This window comes from Pan paniscus, chromosome 2, assembly GCF_029289425.2.
Source record: "Pan paniscus chromosome 2, NHGRI_mPanPan1-v2.0_pri, whole genome shotgun sequence".
Lineage (NCBI taxonomy): Eukaryota > Metazoa > Chordata > Mammalia > Primates > Hominidae > Pan > Pan paniscus.
The window spans coordinates 43,987,257-44,005,628 of record NC_085926.1 but is presented as its reverse complement, the minus strand read 5'-3'; the positions used below and the strand labels follow the sequence as shown (position 1 = coordinate 44,005,628).

Here is an 18,372-nt window from a genome sequence, read left to right as displayed (position 1 = left end):
GGCCCGAGCAAGGGAGGGGATCACACCCACCCATGAGCTTGGCACAAGGCGGAGCAAACCAGGAACCGAGACTCAAGCTTTGCAACCCGCTGCTCTCAAAGGCTCTGGCAGGCTCACTCTCTCTGTGACTCATCCTGCTTCACTCTTAGGACTTTTTAATGCCTTTTATCTGCCACAAATGTTCTTGTCAGGGAGCTGGTAGGTGTTAGATGTTCAAGCAGACTCAGGGGTGTAAGCACACACACGGAGTCTTTTGAAAAGCACATTTGTCTCACTTAAAAACAACAAAAACAACACACCTGCCTGCCTTAAAATACTTCCCTGGGAACGAATAGCTTCCTCTGACTTCTGAGCTCCCATTTCACTCCCTTTAAATGAATGAGGACCTCCTCCCCAGAAGGACAGCCATGCCTTAGAACTGGACCCACAATGCCCCTGGAGAGGGCATGCTGGCAGTGGGACAGAAGCAAGGAGGAGCATACAGAACTTAGGATGGGACAACAGACAGGTTGGGCTGAGTTGGGACACTGGGGATGCTGGCCAGCCTTCATGAAGCCCCTGGCATTGGGGGTGTGCCTGACCCAGGGCCCTTCCAGGGACACCACAACAGAACTCTTCAGAAATGGCAAAGCAAAATGTGATGAAAAAGCAACTCGATTTCCTACCTCTCCTTTAATAATTGACCATGTAAGGTCGCTTCCCAAATTTTCAAGTCATTTAAAAATACCCCATGAAGTCACCCTGACCTAAGAAGCCTGAAGCCATTCACCTTCCTGGCACAGAGGTGGGAAGCCCACCCGACAGAACACATTCAACTCCATTCCACAAACACTTGGGGAAGAACAAGGAATGACTGCTCCCCTTAAGAGGCTGATGACCTCGAGAGGGAGGAAGGCAAGTATACGAAACTTCAGGGTATGGTGATGGACACAAGAGAGGTACCGAACATCAGGGAATACAGAGGAGGAATTCTTTCAAGCAGAAGAAATTAAGGAGAGCCCAGCAGTGAAGGAGGTATCTGGGCCTTATAGAACAACTCGGTGGGGAGAGGGGAGGGAATAGGAGAGGGATGGGGAGGGTCTTCAGGTGTCCAGGATGGCCAGTGCTGGCCCACGATGGGCCCGTGTGGGGCATATCTGAGGACTGTCAGCACCCGATGGGGTGGACACTGGAAGCTGTGGAGTGGCCGGCCTGATCCCCTTTGGAGGTGGCTGGCATAAAATGCCTTCTGTGGGGGAAGTGACTGGCCCTAGTGTGGAAGGTTGACTCTGGGGGTGGAGAGAGGAGGGTGAGGGCGATGGGGGTGAAAAGGACTGGTCAGCACTGAGAGACTTTTAAAGGTAGAATTCACAAGACTTGGGCTCCCGAAAGCAAGGCAGCAAAAGGAGTGTCCACCAGGGACAGGTTGAGGGTGGGTGGCTGGGACTTATGGCATGATGGGTTGTGGGGGACGGGTGGGGTTAGGGCAGAAAATACACAGGAAACAGAAGGACCTCGGTCAAGCCATGTCTCCATTTGGGCCTCCTAGGCGGCAGGCAGGTGGCTTCTCCCCTGTGCCCTGCACACCCCAGCGCTGAGGTGAGGGTCAAGTGACAGACAAGAGGCCAAAGTCTGGCAGTTAAAACAACATGGCATCACCAAGTGCTGTGGGGCTTAAGAATACAGACCAAAAGAGAGCTCAAAATAAGGATGCCTGTGGGCCCACACAGGAAACAGGAGCACAGGAGGCCATTTTAAAAGCAAAGGAAGCTGAGAACCCAACTCAGAAGCCTGGCCTCTCCCAGCCACAGATGGGAGGCCCGCGCCGGCAGCCTGGGGAAACTGGTCCTCTTGCCTCCAGGGGGAAGGGTAGTGTGCTGCTCTGACCTGGAAAGATCTGGGAGGATTAAGGAAGCAGGGCCTGTCTTCAGGGAGTGTCAGGACTTTACAGACCTTATTTTTAGATTAATGTGATGATGCTATTAATATTCCCGGCTTCCCAGCAAGAAAGAGGCTATCAGGCATGCTCACCGCCTGTTCTCTCCTCAGCCACAAACCCTCCCCCTCGCTACCTGCAAGTCGGTCCTGATGCCTCCATTTTCAAGCCATAGCTCCATGAAGGGTCTGGCAGGGACCCTGAGGCTCACAATAAGGGCTGGGAGTGGAAGCCCAGGGTCCTGAGCCCTAGAAACCCCCATTCCCTGCTATTTATCCACAGAGTCTCCACAGAGCACTCTGAGGTGTGCAACCATCTCACAGGAACCCCACCGCCACGACTGTAGGGGGTCTATGCAAAATAAAACCACCAAACTTTTACCTCACACTACAGATTGCACGTACAAAGCGGGGAAATGCAAGATATATTCCAAAAAGGCTATTCCCAGCCCTGGCTGGACTCTTGGCTGAATCAATCTGCTTGGCTTCTTTTCCAGAGACCGAAGAGAGGAAAAGTGATAAAAGACCACAATTTACTTCATAAAGTAACTTGGTTTTCTTACATAAACACATGCTTTTCAACGGAATGTTTAGCTCATCTCATTAATTCTTAAACAACCAGAGGGTATTCTATCTTAGGATACTGCAATTGGGTAAATACCACTTGACCACTTGTTTAAAAAAATGAGATGATTAGCCAAAAGAATGTAGAGAGTCTCTCCACAGGTTATGGTTCACAGAATACTGTCTCAAAACAACTCAATTTCAGAAAAACCATCCATATGTCAAAAATGACAATAAAGTATCATTCAAAGAAAGAAATGATACACTCTGTGGTTCTATTTGCAGCCTTTGTCAAAGGCCTATATATTTACTTGATTTTCTTGACCTGTCAGAAACTTTTCTTGCCTTCTTCCTTTATCAAAAATATTACCTTTTGTGCCATTTGAGGGAAAAGGACTATATGCTTTCAAAACTTTACAAAACAAAGAACAAAAGCAAACAACACTTTAAAAGTACCCATCAGGTACTGAAAAATATCTACAGCACTGACAAACTTAATCTCATGCTTATTTTAGATTGTCTTGTATTATAATTAGTGGTTTCTTGTGTTGTAATCAATTATATTTCATATTCTATCTCTTGATTTAGACGGTAAGGTGTTTGAAGCAGCAAGTATTTTCTTTTCAGCATTCTCCAACACAGTCACCTGGCATTTTTTGTATAGGCAACATGCAATAACTATTATTTTGAGACAGGGTCTCACTCTGTCGCCCAGGCTGAAGGGCAGTGGCATAATCATGGCTCACTGCAGCCTTGACCTCCTGAGCTCAAGTGTTCCTCCTGCCTTAGCCTTCCGAGTACCTGAGAATACAGGTGTGCACCACCATGCCTGGCTATTTTTTTAAATTATTTTTTGTAGAGATGGGGTCTCACTCTGTTGCCCAGGCTGGTCTTGATGTCCTGGGCTCAAGTAAGCCTTCTGCCAGGGCCTCCCAAAGTACTGGGTTTATAGACATGAGCCACAGTGCTCAAATCTGCAATAACTTTTTGAATCAATGAATAAATGATTAAATGAATGGCCAGGTTAATTAACTGCAGCTTTAGTAGAGCCAGCTATGCTTTCCTTTTTTTTTTTTTTAATGAAAATATTTTGGGGTAACTGGGAACTGATGGGAGAATTTGAAAAATACTGGTTAGGAAAGATGGCAAATGCATAGTACTTGATTAAATCCTCCTCCTTTTCGTGCCCTTGGCAGACATTAATAATCAGTTATAAGACTCTTGCTGAGCGTTGATTAGGCCTCAAATTTCATCTCAGATGCCAAGCTCAATCAATCCGCAGTAGCTGCCCTAAGTGCTATGTAGAGAAGGATCCATTTGCCTTCTCTGTGTTAGATCCAGATTTTTAAAAGCAACACTTTACTGAAAAAGGAAGGCAGGGTTACTTCTCTGGATTTAATGTCACTTCTTTTATTTTTAAATCCCTTCTTCCTTCCGGGCGCTGATTTTTCCCCCGCTTGATATCCTACCCCATCCTGTTTAAACAGAACTGTCTGGTAATCAAATTGCTTTTCCTTGCCAATGCTCTTTGTTCTTGCCTGGTGTCCAGGCCCCCGTCCGTGTGGGATCTCACCCCCATGCTCACCGTCTCCCACATCTATGGGACGTGACAGCAGGGAGCTGGAGACATGACCATGGGAAACACTGGATCGTTTTCCTGGGCTCCTCAACAGCTTCAATCTACAAAATCTTGGATTTGCCCTTAAAACTCTCAGCACCCCAGCTTTGATCCTCAGCATTGAGGGTCCCCTTCACTTACTCTAGGGTTGGGGTCAGATGGCTCCAAGCTGGACCCTGGGCCACTGTCATGTCTAAATCTGCTCTCTGCTGCCTACTGTCTACCTTTCTCCCAGGGACGTGAAGCTTCGCTGGGAAAATGGGAGTGATTCTTATAGGGACACAACGTGAAGGTTTCTGTGCATAGGCATATGAAGACACCGGGGCTACCGGTCAAAGAGGCGTGTGAAACCCGATAAAAATGTGATGAGCTGATAGGAAGAAAAGAAAATAAGACCTTGTCCCTGCCCTCTGGAGACTTACACTCTCACAGGGCAGATGTGGCAAACCCATGTGGCAGGATGCCTGAATTAAAGTATTAACTCGGCTGCCTCATCTTGGCCAGCAGGAAGATTATTAAAGCATGAGAGGGGTTTCTTGCTCCCCTCTCCTGGGGGCGAGCTGGGAAGCAAGAAGACCAGGGACTTTGGCATCCAGAGACAGGTTAAGAGGTTTCTATTGGTTATGTTTTCCAATCCAACAGGGAAAGAGCTAGCTAGGTAAGGGAGGCGGCATCTCAAAGGCTTGAACAGGCAAAGTGGAGCCTGGGAGAAGGGATCTGTAATTGGAGGAGGCTTGGGCTCTGCTCCCTGGCACTCCTGGAGAAGCTCTGGGGAGCTGGAGACTGAACTCTATAGGCTGTTGCCACAGGAGCTAGAGGGCAGGTCCTGGGGCCTGACCAGGCAGGGAAGGACAGCATGGCAGCCAGAGATGCTGTGTACATCACTGGATTATCGCCTTGAGATGGTACGCAACCCTGCAGTGACCATGAGGGCCCTTCTCAGAGGTTCTGGTCTGCCCTCCAGGACTTGTACGGTCTCATCAAGATGGATGTCATCCTCTCAAGATGACATGTCAGCAGAGGCATGAAGTCACATCTATTTTTAATTTTTTTTACTTGGCCCAGTCATGATGTTTTGTGAGCCCTGTCATCGAAGGTCCTCTTTATTATATTATTTAATAAGAAACAAATGCTCATGTGTTTAATTTAGAAAAACACAATGAATTTCTTGCTGGTGAGTGTCATGGAGCAAATGTGAGCTTATTCCAAGGAGGTAAAAAAATAAACAAACAGGGTTCTGGGGTTGTTCTGCAGGTGAGGGTAGTGGTGGTGCAAGGACCTGAATCCCTCAGTCAGGAGAGTTAGAACAGGTCAGCTTCTATATGAAGGTGAGTCTTGTGTCTGGACACTCAATTTTGGCTTAGATTCCCTTAGCCTTGACTTATTAACTTGTACTTTCACTCACACAAAAGCATTACATTGAATCAAAATATTCGTCTAAGTCCAGATCCAAATATTAAAACGCAGGGGTGGGAAAGGTGGCTACCATCGAGAGCACCTACCACGTGCCATGCACTGCCGGGCACCTTATCTTTACTATCTCTAATTGCCATGATCCCCAAGAGGAGGTATTACTGTCTCACTTGTACAGATAAGGCACAAAGCAGAAAATGGGCTAGAAAAGTTAAAAAACTTGCCAGTAGTCCCACAACTGGTAAAACCTGGAGTCAGGCTTCAAACCAAGCTTGGCTGGACTTCGAGCTTCTCTTTTCAGACACTTCATCAGGTCACCTCTCGGCTTCCAAATGGCTCCAAGGTTGGATGTCAGTGTAAGGATCTTTGGGGCAAATAATTTCCTTATTTTGAAAAACATCTGCCCAACTGTGGAAGAAAATCAGTGTCCTGCATTCAATCCTGACTTTGCCTCCTATTCACTGTGTAATAAGGGGCATGGCCTCTCTGAGAGCATTTCTCATCAGGCAGAAGAAAGTTCACCTCTAGTGCGGCCAGGATGAAGAAGAGCCTGGGGTCAGGTTCTAGAATCAGGTCAACACCCTTAAAGAAAAGGCTGCTGGAATTTGGAATATTTTAATCTATGTGATTAAAAAAACTAGCGTATGACAGCAGGTGCCTTTTTATTAATTTAAGATCTTATCTGGGCTGTGAGTTGCATTTGTTTCCTTTACAGGAACGTGGCTGGGGCTATGCTGTAGACCACCATTGCTGGCTCTAGTGCAGGGATTCAGCTGTGTGCATGGACAGGTGTATTTCCTCGTTGAGGCAACTGGCCATACGGTTAAGAGTGGAAACCCTGAGGACCCTGGGAAGGGTAGCAAACCAAGCCCTGCACTGGCTGAAGTTCCTTCCAGGAGGCCTGGACTCTGGATACTGCATGCACGCGTACGCTATTCTGTCAAATGACCCAGACTTGGGGAATACACTGGCCACCCAAGAGCTAAGTCAACCTTAGAAGGGGGAGATTGGAAAGCGACAGTCAGTGAGACTGATGGCAGAGTTCTTGTGCCAAAAGGTCCTTCATATAGCAACGTGCTGTATGCCAGTGGTGCTGTGCTAGTAAGGGAATGAAGACAAGGCCAGCCCTCGTATCAGGAGTGGGGTATTTCTTGGAGGGCATATACCTTCATACTGCCAGAGCTGGTGCAGAAAGTGAGCACTTGAAGGGCAGGCTTCTGGGCTGGGGAAAGCTAGTGTCTCAGAGGCTGGTCATTCCTCCAGTTGGGGAGGAAAGGAAGATAGGTATCCTCCACCTGTTGGGAGGGCAGCAGTGGGCAGAGGTGCTCAGTGGGTGGTGCCTGTGGAGGGGCAGGATCTATATCTGGTGTCTCCTTCTCCATTTATCTGTTACTAGTCCCTTGTTTTTAACAGCTGCACTGCTGATCTGGGTTTAAATGTGCCAGGCTGATCTTGGCTGTGCTAGAGGAGTGTGGTCTGAGTCAAAGAACGCACAGCCTCTCCCCTCCCGCCAGGCCACACAGTGGCAGCAGCACCAGTGCCAGGGAGGCTGGTGGTCTTGGCCTTGCAGGGGGATGAGCCAGGGACCAGCAGGGCCCCTCAGGCAGGTAGGGGTGAGGGCAGAGAACTGGCATGGGACCTAGGCAGGATGGGTCTGCAAAACGCCTAAATGTCCCCCAGCATGGTGGAGGGCTTTGTGGCTGGGGAACTGATTAAAGTGGGATGGAGTAGATGGTAAAAGAGGAAATGTGTTCATAGTTTTTCACCAGGTTGGTGGGGCTGCAAAGCAGTTGCTCTCTACACTTCTTGTCTGTCTCTAGAGCACCTGGCCATAGAGAATTGGCTCCTTGCTGGGCAGATACTGCTCTGGATGTGTGATGCAGGTCCAAGGGATAGTGGAGGAATGGTGGCCCCAGTTACCCTGAACCACAAGGCAGAAGTTTTGGCCTGAAAACATTTAATTGCAGACTAAACTCATTTGGATAAACAGAGGTCTCCAGTTTCTCCCTCTGTGGGTGTCCTGTGGTCACCATTTCCTTTGCTGTCTTGGGGTAGGGAGGGATTAGGAACCCACTGATAAATTAACCCCAAGGGTTCCCATCAGTGAAACTCAGAGCTAAGTCCTGGGGAAGGGGAGGCTGTGCCATTTTCCTTGATGGGCCTCTCTCCAGCTCCTGCCCCTCCTCCTCTCCTGGCCTCTTCTTCGATCTGTGCTGAGACCTGACACGCAGCTTCTCTGACCCTTGACATGGGCTGGCATCCCCCACAAATCTGAATCTTCCCCCTCCTCCTCTTATTACCTGGAGCAAAGAAGAGCTCAACAATTGATTTTAAATGTGTTATCATTGGGGTCCAGTTTGCATTTACTTGGTTTCTTTGAAATTCAGAAAAGACACAGTCTTCACCCCTTTAAAAAAATCAAATTTCATTTTGGATCACGCCTCCATTTGCTTCTCTGTAAAATGAAGGTGGGAATCAGCCAGGCAACTCCATAAGATACCATGCAGTTCTAAAGTTGATTTCATATCCCACACCCTGCAGCGGCTTATTAATAAAAATGTATTAACACTGACCTAAAGCTCAAGACGAAACACATTTCCACAGCCGCAGATGCGTGGAGCTTGTTGCATCAGCAGCGTTGTGCAGACAGTGAAGGGTTTGTTGGGGAATTATATCAGGCTCCCACCAGGGCCTCCTTGGCTCTGTCCTTTGTACCAGTGACAGTGCAGATGTGCTGACTGGCGAGGGGTGGAGTGAGCAGCCACATCAATACTGGAGATGTCTGAGGATGTGTTAATGACTGATTCAGAGCCGTCAATGGCACCATGGAAGGCCCTTTGTGATGGTCCCACCCCGGGGTAGGGATATAAGGACCAGCAATGAAGGACCCATTTCAATTCAACAAAAATGTATTGAGGCCTCACCAGGTGCAGGACACTGCGCTCAGCTTGGGGAGAGGCCGGCAGAGAGGGACAGAAGACAGACAGTGGTGTCAGGGCTGCAGCTCAACAGTGCTTAAGTCAGCTGAGCCCCTGGCATCTCACTGCACCGATTGAACAGCGAGGTTCTTTGCACACCATTGTTCCAGCAAGTCAAACGACTTACTTCTAAAGGTGGGGGCTGTGCCCTTTGAAAGTCCCAAGAAACAAATGGGCCCACTTTGGCTTTCTGCTCAGGATGGCCTGTTCTGCAGCACCTCGCGCTGACTGACTGCCCCTCTGTGACATGCGGCAGTGCGGATGTCACAGAAATGTAAAAATGCCCAGAGGGTGCCAATGTCCCCACCAAATGCTCTCTTCTCTACACTCCGGTAATCTCCACTTAGCGTGGTCCACAGAGCACACATGTAGACACACGCCCTTCCACCATTAGCTCTTGCATTTTCACATGTGAATCTCAGTGGTTGAATGACACGTTGATTTCTGAGTGGACTAAAGTTGATATTTGAAATTGGATTAAGCATTCCAACCTGTAAGAGTTAAGTCATCCTTAAAGTGTGAAGACTGAAAAATAACATTGAATGAAATTATAGATAAAATTCCTTTAAAAGCAGGAAAAATCTGACAAGAGCCAAAAGGGACTTTATATAATGATATGTAAAAATATTCATTACAAGGAAATAAAATAAAAATATCTACTTATTTACTCTAGTTTTAAAGAAGTTAGAGCAAAGACACAAGTTGGCCAAAATCATCAATTTTATCCCCAAATCAAATCCTCTTATAAAAACTATTACCAGAAGATCTCTGTTTAACATCTCTAAGCCCCGGTCAATACTTTGATGCCATCATGTTCTAATACAAGTGATGAACCTAGAGAGTCTCCTGGAATTTGCTGCTGTGGGGTTTAATCTGTATTAAAGTTCTTATCTTTGATGGAGAAAGGTTTGTGGGGGAAGCCCTGATCAAACCCGACAGTTCTGCCTACAGAACACCAATCAACTCAGTGCTTGGATCTGGAAGACATTTCACAGAACTGCAGAGTTTTTGCACTACTGAAATGACCTTGAAAACCCAGGCAAACAGACTCCAAGGTAGAAAAGGCATCTTCCATTTGGGAAAGAAGAAATGCTTTGGCCAGACATTGCTCAGAGGTCAGAGGTTCATTTTTGGTAATCTCAGTTAAGTCCCTCACTAACAGGACCCCTCACCAAGGTGCTGTGAAGTCCCCAGTGGCTGGCTTCAAGTGTTGGTGGGGTAAGACCTTATATTGGTAGGTTGCCTGTGGGGTGACAGATTGAGAGCAGGTCATCACTCCCACCTATGCCCATGGAAGACATTACTAATCAATCAGATGCAACCTCAAACCTCCTAACACTGATCTCAGGCAGCAACTCACTTCTGCACACCCTACTGTGACAAGGAAAATCCCCCAGGCCAAACCCAGAAAGCAATTTCCTCATCAACAGCTTTTGGACCACAAGCCTAGGGTCACTGCTAAAGAAAGTCGATTACAAAAGCTTTGTTCTTATAGGTAGCATTCAGAAGTCTGCCATTAGTCATGTTTAGAATTCCAAGAATGGACTTGTATGAAGAAGGCTGGCTCAACAAACTTGGTAAAAATACCAACAAAACCCAATACACTGGGCCCTTTGTTTATCTGGGCTGTTCATACAGAAATGTTCCAATTCAGAAGTATTTACAAAGAACTGAAATGACCATTCACCAAAGACCTCTTGGGTTGCTCTAAAGTGATTAAAATGGAGGGACTGGCCACTAGAGATGACTGATAAAACTTGAATTATTTGCAAGCCAGAACCTTCCTGCCAAACTGCATTCCACAGATAACTAAGGAAGTCACACAGGGTCTAAAACTGCTTGTGTGGTGGCTGGCTCACCTCCTCGACCCCCGCCACAAGCCTCCCTTGGTTAATAAAGGTGGAACCCAGAGACCATTCTGAAGACTGCATAAGACCCTCCTACCCCTTTGATCCGGGGAACCTGATGCTTAACAGAGCAATGGGCATCTGAAGCTTTCCACAAACATGTCCATGCTGTTAACTGAACGGTATATAAAAAATGTGGATGCTAACAATACTTTTGGACCCCAGCTAGGTTGCAGAAATCTAGCAAGGTTTCTCCAGGTCCTAAGCCCTCCCCTATGGAGATGGAGCAGGTTTCACTGGTTACAGAGAATCAGCAGTGGACACCAGTAATCAGAAGATATCATTCACAGCCAGATTTTTTAGGCACAGTGCTGTATCACACAGTAACTTGAAACTAATAAGAGTTAATAATGTGTTAAAATTTTAAGAATAAGATTGGCTTCTAAAAATATCATTGCCAAGTCTACCCATATAATCACATCCCTTGCATTCCGACGAGCCTGCTGGAGTGGGAAAGGGGGTGAATTTCGGTGACTGCCAGGGAACTGCTCATGGTGGGCAGCCTACTTTGTCTATGCCATGGCCCTTGTGGTTCCCATTAATCGTGTCCTATTAATACTGGTGGCAGTTACTAAGTACCTTCATGCTTTATTTTCATATCCAAGATGTTTGTTCTTAGTTTTGTTGGAATCAAAGGATACCCATGGAAGTTTATTTCACATGTCAATATTACCTAGTGCCTATGTCTGTGGTGGGGGTAGAGGGACAAGAATTTTCTCTGAAGCAGTCAGAATTCTTTTGATGGAGAACTTGGAACTGGAAGAAGTAGGTCATTGCTTGGCACAGCTGGTTACAGCTCAGCCTGGGGATCCTAAGGTCCCGCCTGGCTGGGAGGACTTCCAGGTTCAGGTCAAGTCTATGCATCTTTCAAAGCCTTCTCTTCTCAATATGGTTTTCTCAGGTGTTTTTATACAGAAAGGAGAAGGCACTCCTGGTCTACCTGAATCATGGTGCATGTGGAGGCTGTAGTTCTGCCTGCAAAGCAGTTGGGTTTTTGGATTTACAAAGCAAGTGCAAGCAACAAGGGCAGACTTTCCAGGGGCTGAGTCTCAGAACTAAGAGGTCGAACCACCGAAAATGACCTTCACAATCATGAATCTATTGTCTTATTCTCACCCTTTGACAAGGAAAAATACACAGTGAAAAAAACTGGATTATAAAACACTGTTCAATATAATCATAATTTAGTAAACCAAAAATGTATGCAAATACTTACAGAAAGAATACTGAAACAGCAAAATATTAATGGTGGTCCCTTTGACTTTCTCCCTCTGCCATTTTTGGATATAGAATGATAACACTAGCTGTGTTGTACCCCCTTCAGAAAGTTCTTCATTCTATTATGCACATACAGAGGCTAACAATATACGGAAAATGTTACATCTCACACCCTTAGACTTCTGCAGGAAATAACCCAAGGGCTACCAAGTTCACGCCAACATACCATGCAATGCTGCAAGGAAGATTATCATACTTGATTGTAAAATTGATACTTAGTTTGAAGCCTCTTAACATTTTCATCCATTCCACCAAAAATTAATCTTCTCTGTTCTATATTAATGGTGACTGGCTAACAAAGGAGTCTCTAAAATTGATTATAAAATTGATACTTAGTTTGAAACCTCTTAATATTTTCATCCATTCCACCAAAAATTAATCTTTTCTGTTCTATATTAATGGTGACTGGCTAACAAAAGAGTCTCTAAACTTGTTTGAGCACATGACCTCAATGGTAAAAGAGACTAATCATAACACAGACTTATGCATATTTATTCATAAAGTGGGTGCATGTATACTTACATGTTAAGTCCATTATCAAATGTATGAGAATGGAACTGTTCTAGTCCAATGGTCTGTATTTTTCCTGTACCACACTGGGTTATCTTGTGTGTGCCTGACTTTGGAGATCTAGAGTTTAAACACCAGAGAGAAAAAAGTGGCCAGCATAATATGGCTGATGTTAATTTGCTACCTGGGAGGCTTCCTGGGCAGGGATCCAGAAATCTCCACCATTCACCCCCTCGCATGCGTAAGGGCTCCACCAGCCAGCACCTTGGAAACCCCCAACCAGATGTGTACAGTGGACTCAACCATCTGCACCTGGCAGGTCACCAGCAGGAACTCATTCTTTCCTGGGCTGAAAGTCCCTTCCCACAGAGAGGCTCAGGGTGGCTGTGACTGGGGACTTCACAGTTGGCTGAGGGCCAAGGAACCTCTGCGAATGAAGCACTTCCCTATTTTTTCATATGGTTTGTCTAGAAGATGACTAAATAGAAAAGCTTTGGTGATTCTTCTTTTTCTGCTCAGCACTCAAATATAAACAGTGGTCAGAGTAATAATCATAGGTTTTGGAATGTTTTCATAAAAATCTGATGTCAATTAGGACATTCAGGAAAGCTAAAAACACCTCGGTGTAATGCCACATCCAGATTTGCCTTTAAAATCGTGAATAAAAAATGCTGAGAATCTGCATGGTTTTCTAGTTCCTCCAAACAAGTTCTGAGTGACAGGGGATAGCTCATTAAGTTCAATTCTGGGGAGATTAGAAGTTTAAAAAATAATCAACCCTAAACTAATGTGACTCCAAAACCAAGTCTCATAAAATGTCTGTTAACCTTCAATTCCATCTTTGCCAAGTAGAAGCTCTAAGAGTGTCTGGGGTTCCCAGCACCTCATCTAACATCCAGTGCTAGCAGAAAGCAAGAACACAGTCCCTCTGCTGAAGAATGAATGAGCAAATGAATGATCACTTGATAGCCTGAAGTTCATTATTGAGGTATAGACGTAAGCCTGTATGTTCTAGTGGTTTGTTTTAGAGGCTTTATTTATTTATTTATTTTTACTAGATGCTGGAAAGACAGATGAAAGTAATGATGCCTTCTAACTTCAAAGAGCTCACAGACCAGTGAGAAAAAAAGAAGGTGAGCAGAGAACCTCAACCTAGGGTGCTCTCATGAGGGTCTGAACACGTTGCAGGAGGTTGTGGAGGAATGCTTAATATGGGTGCAGAAAGGTTTCGGTGGTGGCCTGGCCCTTGGGGCCAGGTAGTGATGGGTGAGGGAACTGGTCAGCCTGTGCAGCTGGGGCTGGAGGGCCATTCCCAGCACAGCAATCAGCTCGTGGGGTGCACAGAAGCACAGTGTGACTGGGAAGGGTGACAAGTACAAAGTGCTTAGGCCCAAAGGAAAAGGTTGCCTGCCTGGGAAGCACCACGCAAGCTAAGGCATTTTCATTCTACCCTGCAGGCAGTGAGGAAACTAGATTTTAAGTAGGACACAGAGTCTCCTTCCTTACTTTTTTTTTTTTTTTTTTTTTTTTTGAGATGGAGTCTCGCTGTGTCGCCCAGGCTGGAGTGCAGTGGCCAGATCTCAGGTCACTGCAAGCTCCGCCTCCTGGGTTCACACCATTCTCCTGCCTCAGCCTCCAGAGCAGCTGGGACTACAGGTACCCACCACCACGCCCAGCTAATTTTTTGTATTTTTAGTAGAGACGGGGTTTCAGTAGAGACGGGGCTTCACCGTGTTAGCCAGGATGGTCTCAATCTCCTGACCTAACAGGTGATCCGCCCACCTTGGCCTCCCAAAGTGTTGGGATTACAGGCGTGAGCCACTGCGCCTGGCCTCCTTCCTTACTTTTTTAAAGCATGACTGGATTTGAAAAGAAAAAAAAAGATTACCAATGTGAAAAAAGAAAATACCCAAAAATAATGTATCTGCTAAGATAGGTTAAAATATAATCTTTGTTCTTCTATATGAAGATATCAAATTCTAAATCATTAATAATGGGGCAGAATCACCTTTTAATTGATCAGAATTAATCCAGTGCTGAGCACAGCTATCTGGACATGGTGCACACTCTGTGGACATCTGTTATAGTGAACAATATGAGTTTAAGCTTTGGAGAGAACCAAGTTAAAGGGGTCTCACTTTTTATGGGTATCATAACTGAACACTACCTTGAGAAACTGACTACAGATGTCTAGAAATGTGTGCTGGATAATGTTTCAATGGAAACCACTATATACAAAGAATGACTTTGATTTCTCAAGAAGAATATATGAAAACATAAAGCAACAAGTCCTATTATGTTAAAACCAGGAAAATAACAGCACCGTGCATGCTCATGAAATACCACAAAAACGACTTCTCTGGTTTCCCCTGTCCTTATAGCCATTAAGGAAAAGGCAGCATATTCCTCAGAGTTTCTGGCCCAGAAACCCACGCCTATTGGTTGGAATGACCTGCCATCTGCCATTCTGAGTGGCATGCTTCGGTGACACTAAGAAGGGAGGTTTGCATGTTGGCTACAGGGTGGTGAGGTTTATGGGTTGGAAATTACTGGAATTCTCTGCATGTTCTAGTCTGTAGGAAGGTAACAGGTAGGAACTCTGAGGAAGGTTTTCTCCATGCTGCAGAAAGGGCTCAACTCCATGAAGTCCCTATACCAAAAGCAGGGCTGTGTCTAGCGGCTGTGGGAGGCAAGAAGGTAGGAGTTACCCTTGGTAGGACTGGCCCATCATTTAATGTGCCCTGGACACATAGCCACGTGGGGAGAAGAGGACAGCTGGTGCTCTGCTCTCTACTGGCCGCTTCTAGGTACTCAGAAGCACCAGAGTTAGCTTCCTAACCCAGCGAAATCCCCTCATCATATCCAGCCCCAAACACTCACCCTGCATGTGCCAGCCAGCTGACTTTCATAACCTGCGTTTTGCCCGTCCAGATGTCAATGAAGATGATGCCAAGTGGATTTTCACAATCCTCAAACACTGGCAGGCTTCTTCCAAAATTCGCAAGTAAACATTGGAGGTAACTTAATGAAAGTTTGTTGCCTTGCTGCTTTGACATCAAACACTGGTCCTAAAGTCAGGCTTTGCTTTTATATGGCTACTTTGAAAATATAAATAAAGTTATCTTCTACCTCCAGAACCAGAATCTCCCACCTGTACCCTACATGGAACAACTTGGAGCAAGGAGAGGAGGCTGAAATGGACAAAAGCTTTTTTTTCCTGACTAAGAAATCCAAGATGGAACAAAAACCCAGTTGAGCACTACAGATTGAGTCAAGGACTCCAGTTTGCCCAGAATGGTGGGCTCCAGTCACAGAGATCACCTTATTCAGTGAGGGATCACTACAAGGTAGGAGGGGAAGACTTGAACTTCCAGAGTCAAGGGCAGACAGAGTTCTGCAATCCTGTCCAAAGCAGTAGCACGAAGTACCACAGCTGGAAAGCCCCTTACAAATAACGGTGCAGCCCTTTCATTTTACATATAGGCATATGTAAAATGCCTTCCTTCTTTGGGCCTCGGTTCCCTAATGTGACAAGTGACCAGGGCAGAGTACCGAGGATAAGAATCTTGGGTATCTTGGTTGTTGAATAATTCTTATTACCAACACACCAAGCTGCTTCCAGATATGGATAATCACTTTTCACCTCCCAGCTCAGAGAATGCCTTTAAAACATATTCAAATCCTATGCAGTCTAAAAGCTTGACAAGAATTCTTGTTTTGGCAAGATTCATGAATTGATAGTCCACAGAAGAGCACATTCAAATGGCCAACAAACACAAGGAAGGATGCCCAACCTTAGGGGTTGTCAGGGAAACACAAGTCACAGCAACGATATGCTATCGCTGTCACTCTTTTTAATTTTTACCAATCTGATAGGTGAGAAATCCCACTGCTGGTGGGTCAGGCTGGGTATGGCTCAACATCACTGGTGGAAATGTAAATTCATTCAATTATTTAAAAAGCAATCTGATGACATAGGTTTCCACTTAAAACACACAGTCCCTTACACTTGGATCTCACCTCTGACAGTCTTTCCTTTGGTAGACACTGTTGGGTTGGTTTCCTACTCAGCATCCATTTCCCCTCTCCTCTAACAGAAAGCTAGCTTTCTTATGTATCCATCCCTGCCCCCTACACAACTCACCCGATCTTCACCTACAGCTTCTCCCAAGGACCTATCACATCTAAGAGTGAGCCTATCCCCTTATGCATGATTGGCTTGGGAATACAGGCCTCAGCCATCACTGCTGGCATTCTCCTGGCCCCATGGTTAGGTTTAGGATTGGACATATAACCTACCCTGGACCAGTGGGACTACAGCAGAAGTTTTCTAGGGGCTTCTGGGAAAGATGGTCCCTCATTCTTCCAGGAGACACCAGAAGTCCCCCTCCTCCTTTGGCTGTTATTGCATTCAGTGGCCAGGCCAGCAGTGACTGCACCTACCTTGCCTTTTGTCTGAGAATGAAGCACAAAAGGAGAACAAGAACTTACATGAAACCACATCTGCATGCACTCTTGTCACTGACCTTCCGTGCCAATGAATCCCTTTTGTTTTCTTTGTGACTTATGAATATTTTAAATACAGAGAAAGGTACATGGAATAAAGTAAAAAATACCCAAGTACCCACAACTCAGCTTCCACAAATGTTCACGTTTTGCCACATGCTCCAGTTTTCTGTGCTAAATCAAACTTTACAGACACATTTGAAACTCCCTTTGCAGGTTTTAACTGACTTCATTCCTCTCCCTCCCTCTCCAAAAGCAATCGCTATTGTGAAGTTGGAAGGTAATCTTCCCTTCCTCTCCAAAAGCAATCGCTATTGTGAAGTTGGAAGGTAACCTTCCCTTCCTTTTTAGTATTTATATTACATATGTATTAGGTTGAACGATAAGAATTGGCCAATATCCACCTTTTTACCTACATATTTTACCTACACATATGTATTGCATATAGCTAAACCCCATATACCTACAAAAGTTTCTTTTATAAATGGCATCATTGCAGTCACCACTACAATTTTGGGGTTTACCCATATTGATCCCTATCATTTTAACAGACACTCTGAATTGCATTGAATAGAGGTGCCATAAAGTATGTCTTAATCTCCTACAGATGGATATTCAGGTTGTTTTCCATTTTTTTTTTTCCTGTCACAGGTGCTGTGATTGACATCTTGGTGCATCTTCTTGTGCAAATAGAGGAGTTTCTCCAGAGTAGAAAACCAAAATGGAGTTGCTGGGTAGTGGGTAGTCTTCAGATTTGCTAGACGCTGCAGCTCCGTCTGAATTTAAAAGCCTGCCATCCAGGTATGAGGTTCTACTTCAGTGCTTCCTCTCAGTTTTGTCAGATGTCAACATGTTAACTAATCTGTTGGCTGTGAAATGGTTGCTTTTGGAGGCTTTAATGTGTATTTTCCTGATTACTAATTGAGCATCTTTTCATGTTTATGGATTATTCAGTTTTCCTTTTCTGCAAAGAGCTTTTGTCTGTACTTTGGCCATCTCTCTACTGGTTTGTTAGTGATTTTCTTTTCTTTCTTTTTTTTATTGAGATGGAGTTTCACTCCTGTTGCCCAGGCTGGAGTGCAATGGCACGATCTCGGCTCACTGCAACCTCCGCCTCTCAAGTTCAATAAATTCTCCTGTCTCAGCCTCCTGAGTAGCTGGGATTGCAGGCACCTGCCACCACGCCCAGCTAATTTTTTGTATTTTTTAATATAGACGGGGTTTCACCATGTTGACCAGGCTGGTGTTGAACTCCTGACCTCAGGTGATCCGCCCGCCTCGGCCTCCCAGAGTGCTGGGATTACAGGCGTGAGCCACTGCACCTGGACTGTTTGTTAGTGATTTTCTTATTGAATCCTGGGAGGTCTTTGGGTAGCCTGAATTAGTTTTTTGTTACATGTTGAAAATATCTTCTCCCAATGAAGGTCTTGTATTTCCACCTCTTAAAAATGGTTTCTACTGTCATTCATAAGTTTTAACTTTTATGTTATGAAAATTATTAATTTTTTCCGTTTATCTTTGTGCTTTTTGTATGTGTCTCGTGTAAGAAATCTTTCCCTCCCTGAGGTCATAAAAAATTTGCCTGTTTTTTTGTAAACATTTTAAAACTTTGTCTTTCACATTTAGGTCTTAGATCCATCTGGAATTTATTTTTGTTGTGAGATATGAGAAAGCTATCTACTTT

General features: G+C 45.2%; 1 long non-coding RNA gene across 1 annotated transcript; it reads left to right on the top strand.

The window, feature by feature from the left end:
- The first annotated feature begins 10,173 nt into the window (after positions 1–10,173).
- LOC129397393 (uncharacterized) lies at positions 10,174–17,832 on the top strand. The gene is made up of 2 exons (XR_008624726.2): positions 10,174–16,968; positions 17,018–17,832. It is a non-coding gene; the product is annotated as an uncharacterized LOC129397393 (long non-coding RNA).
- The last annotated feature ends 540 nt before the right edge of the window (positions 17,833–18,372 follow it).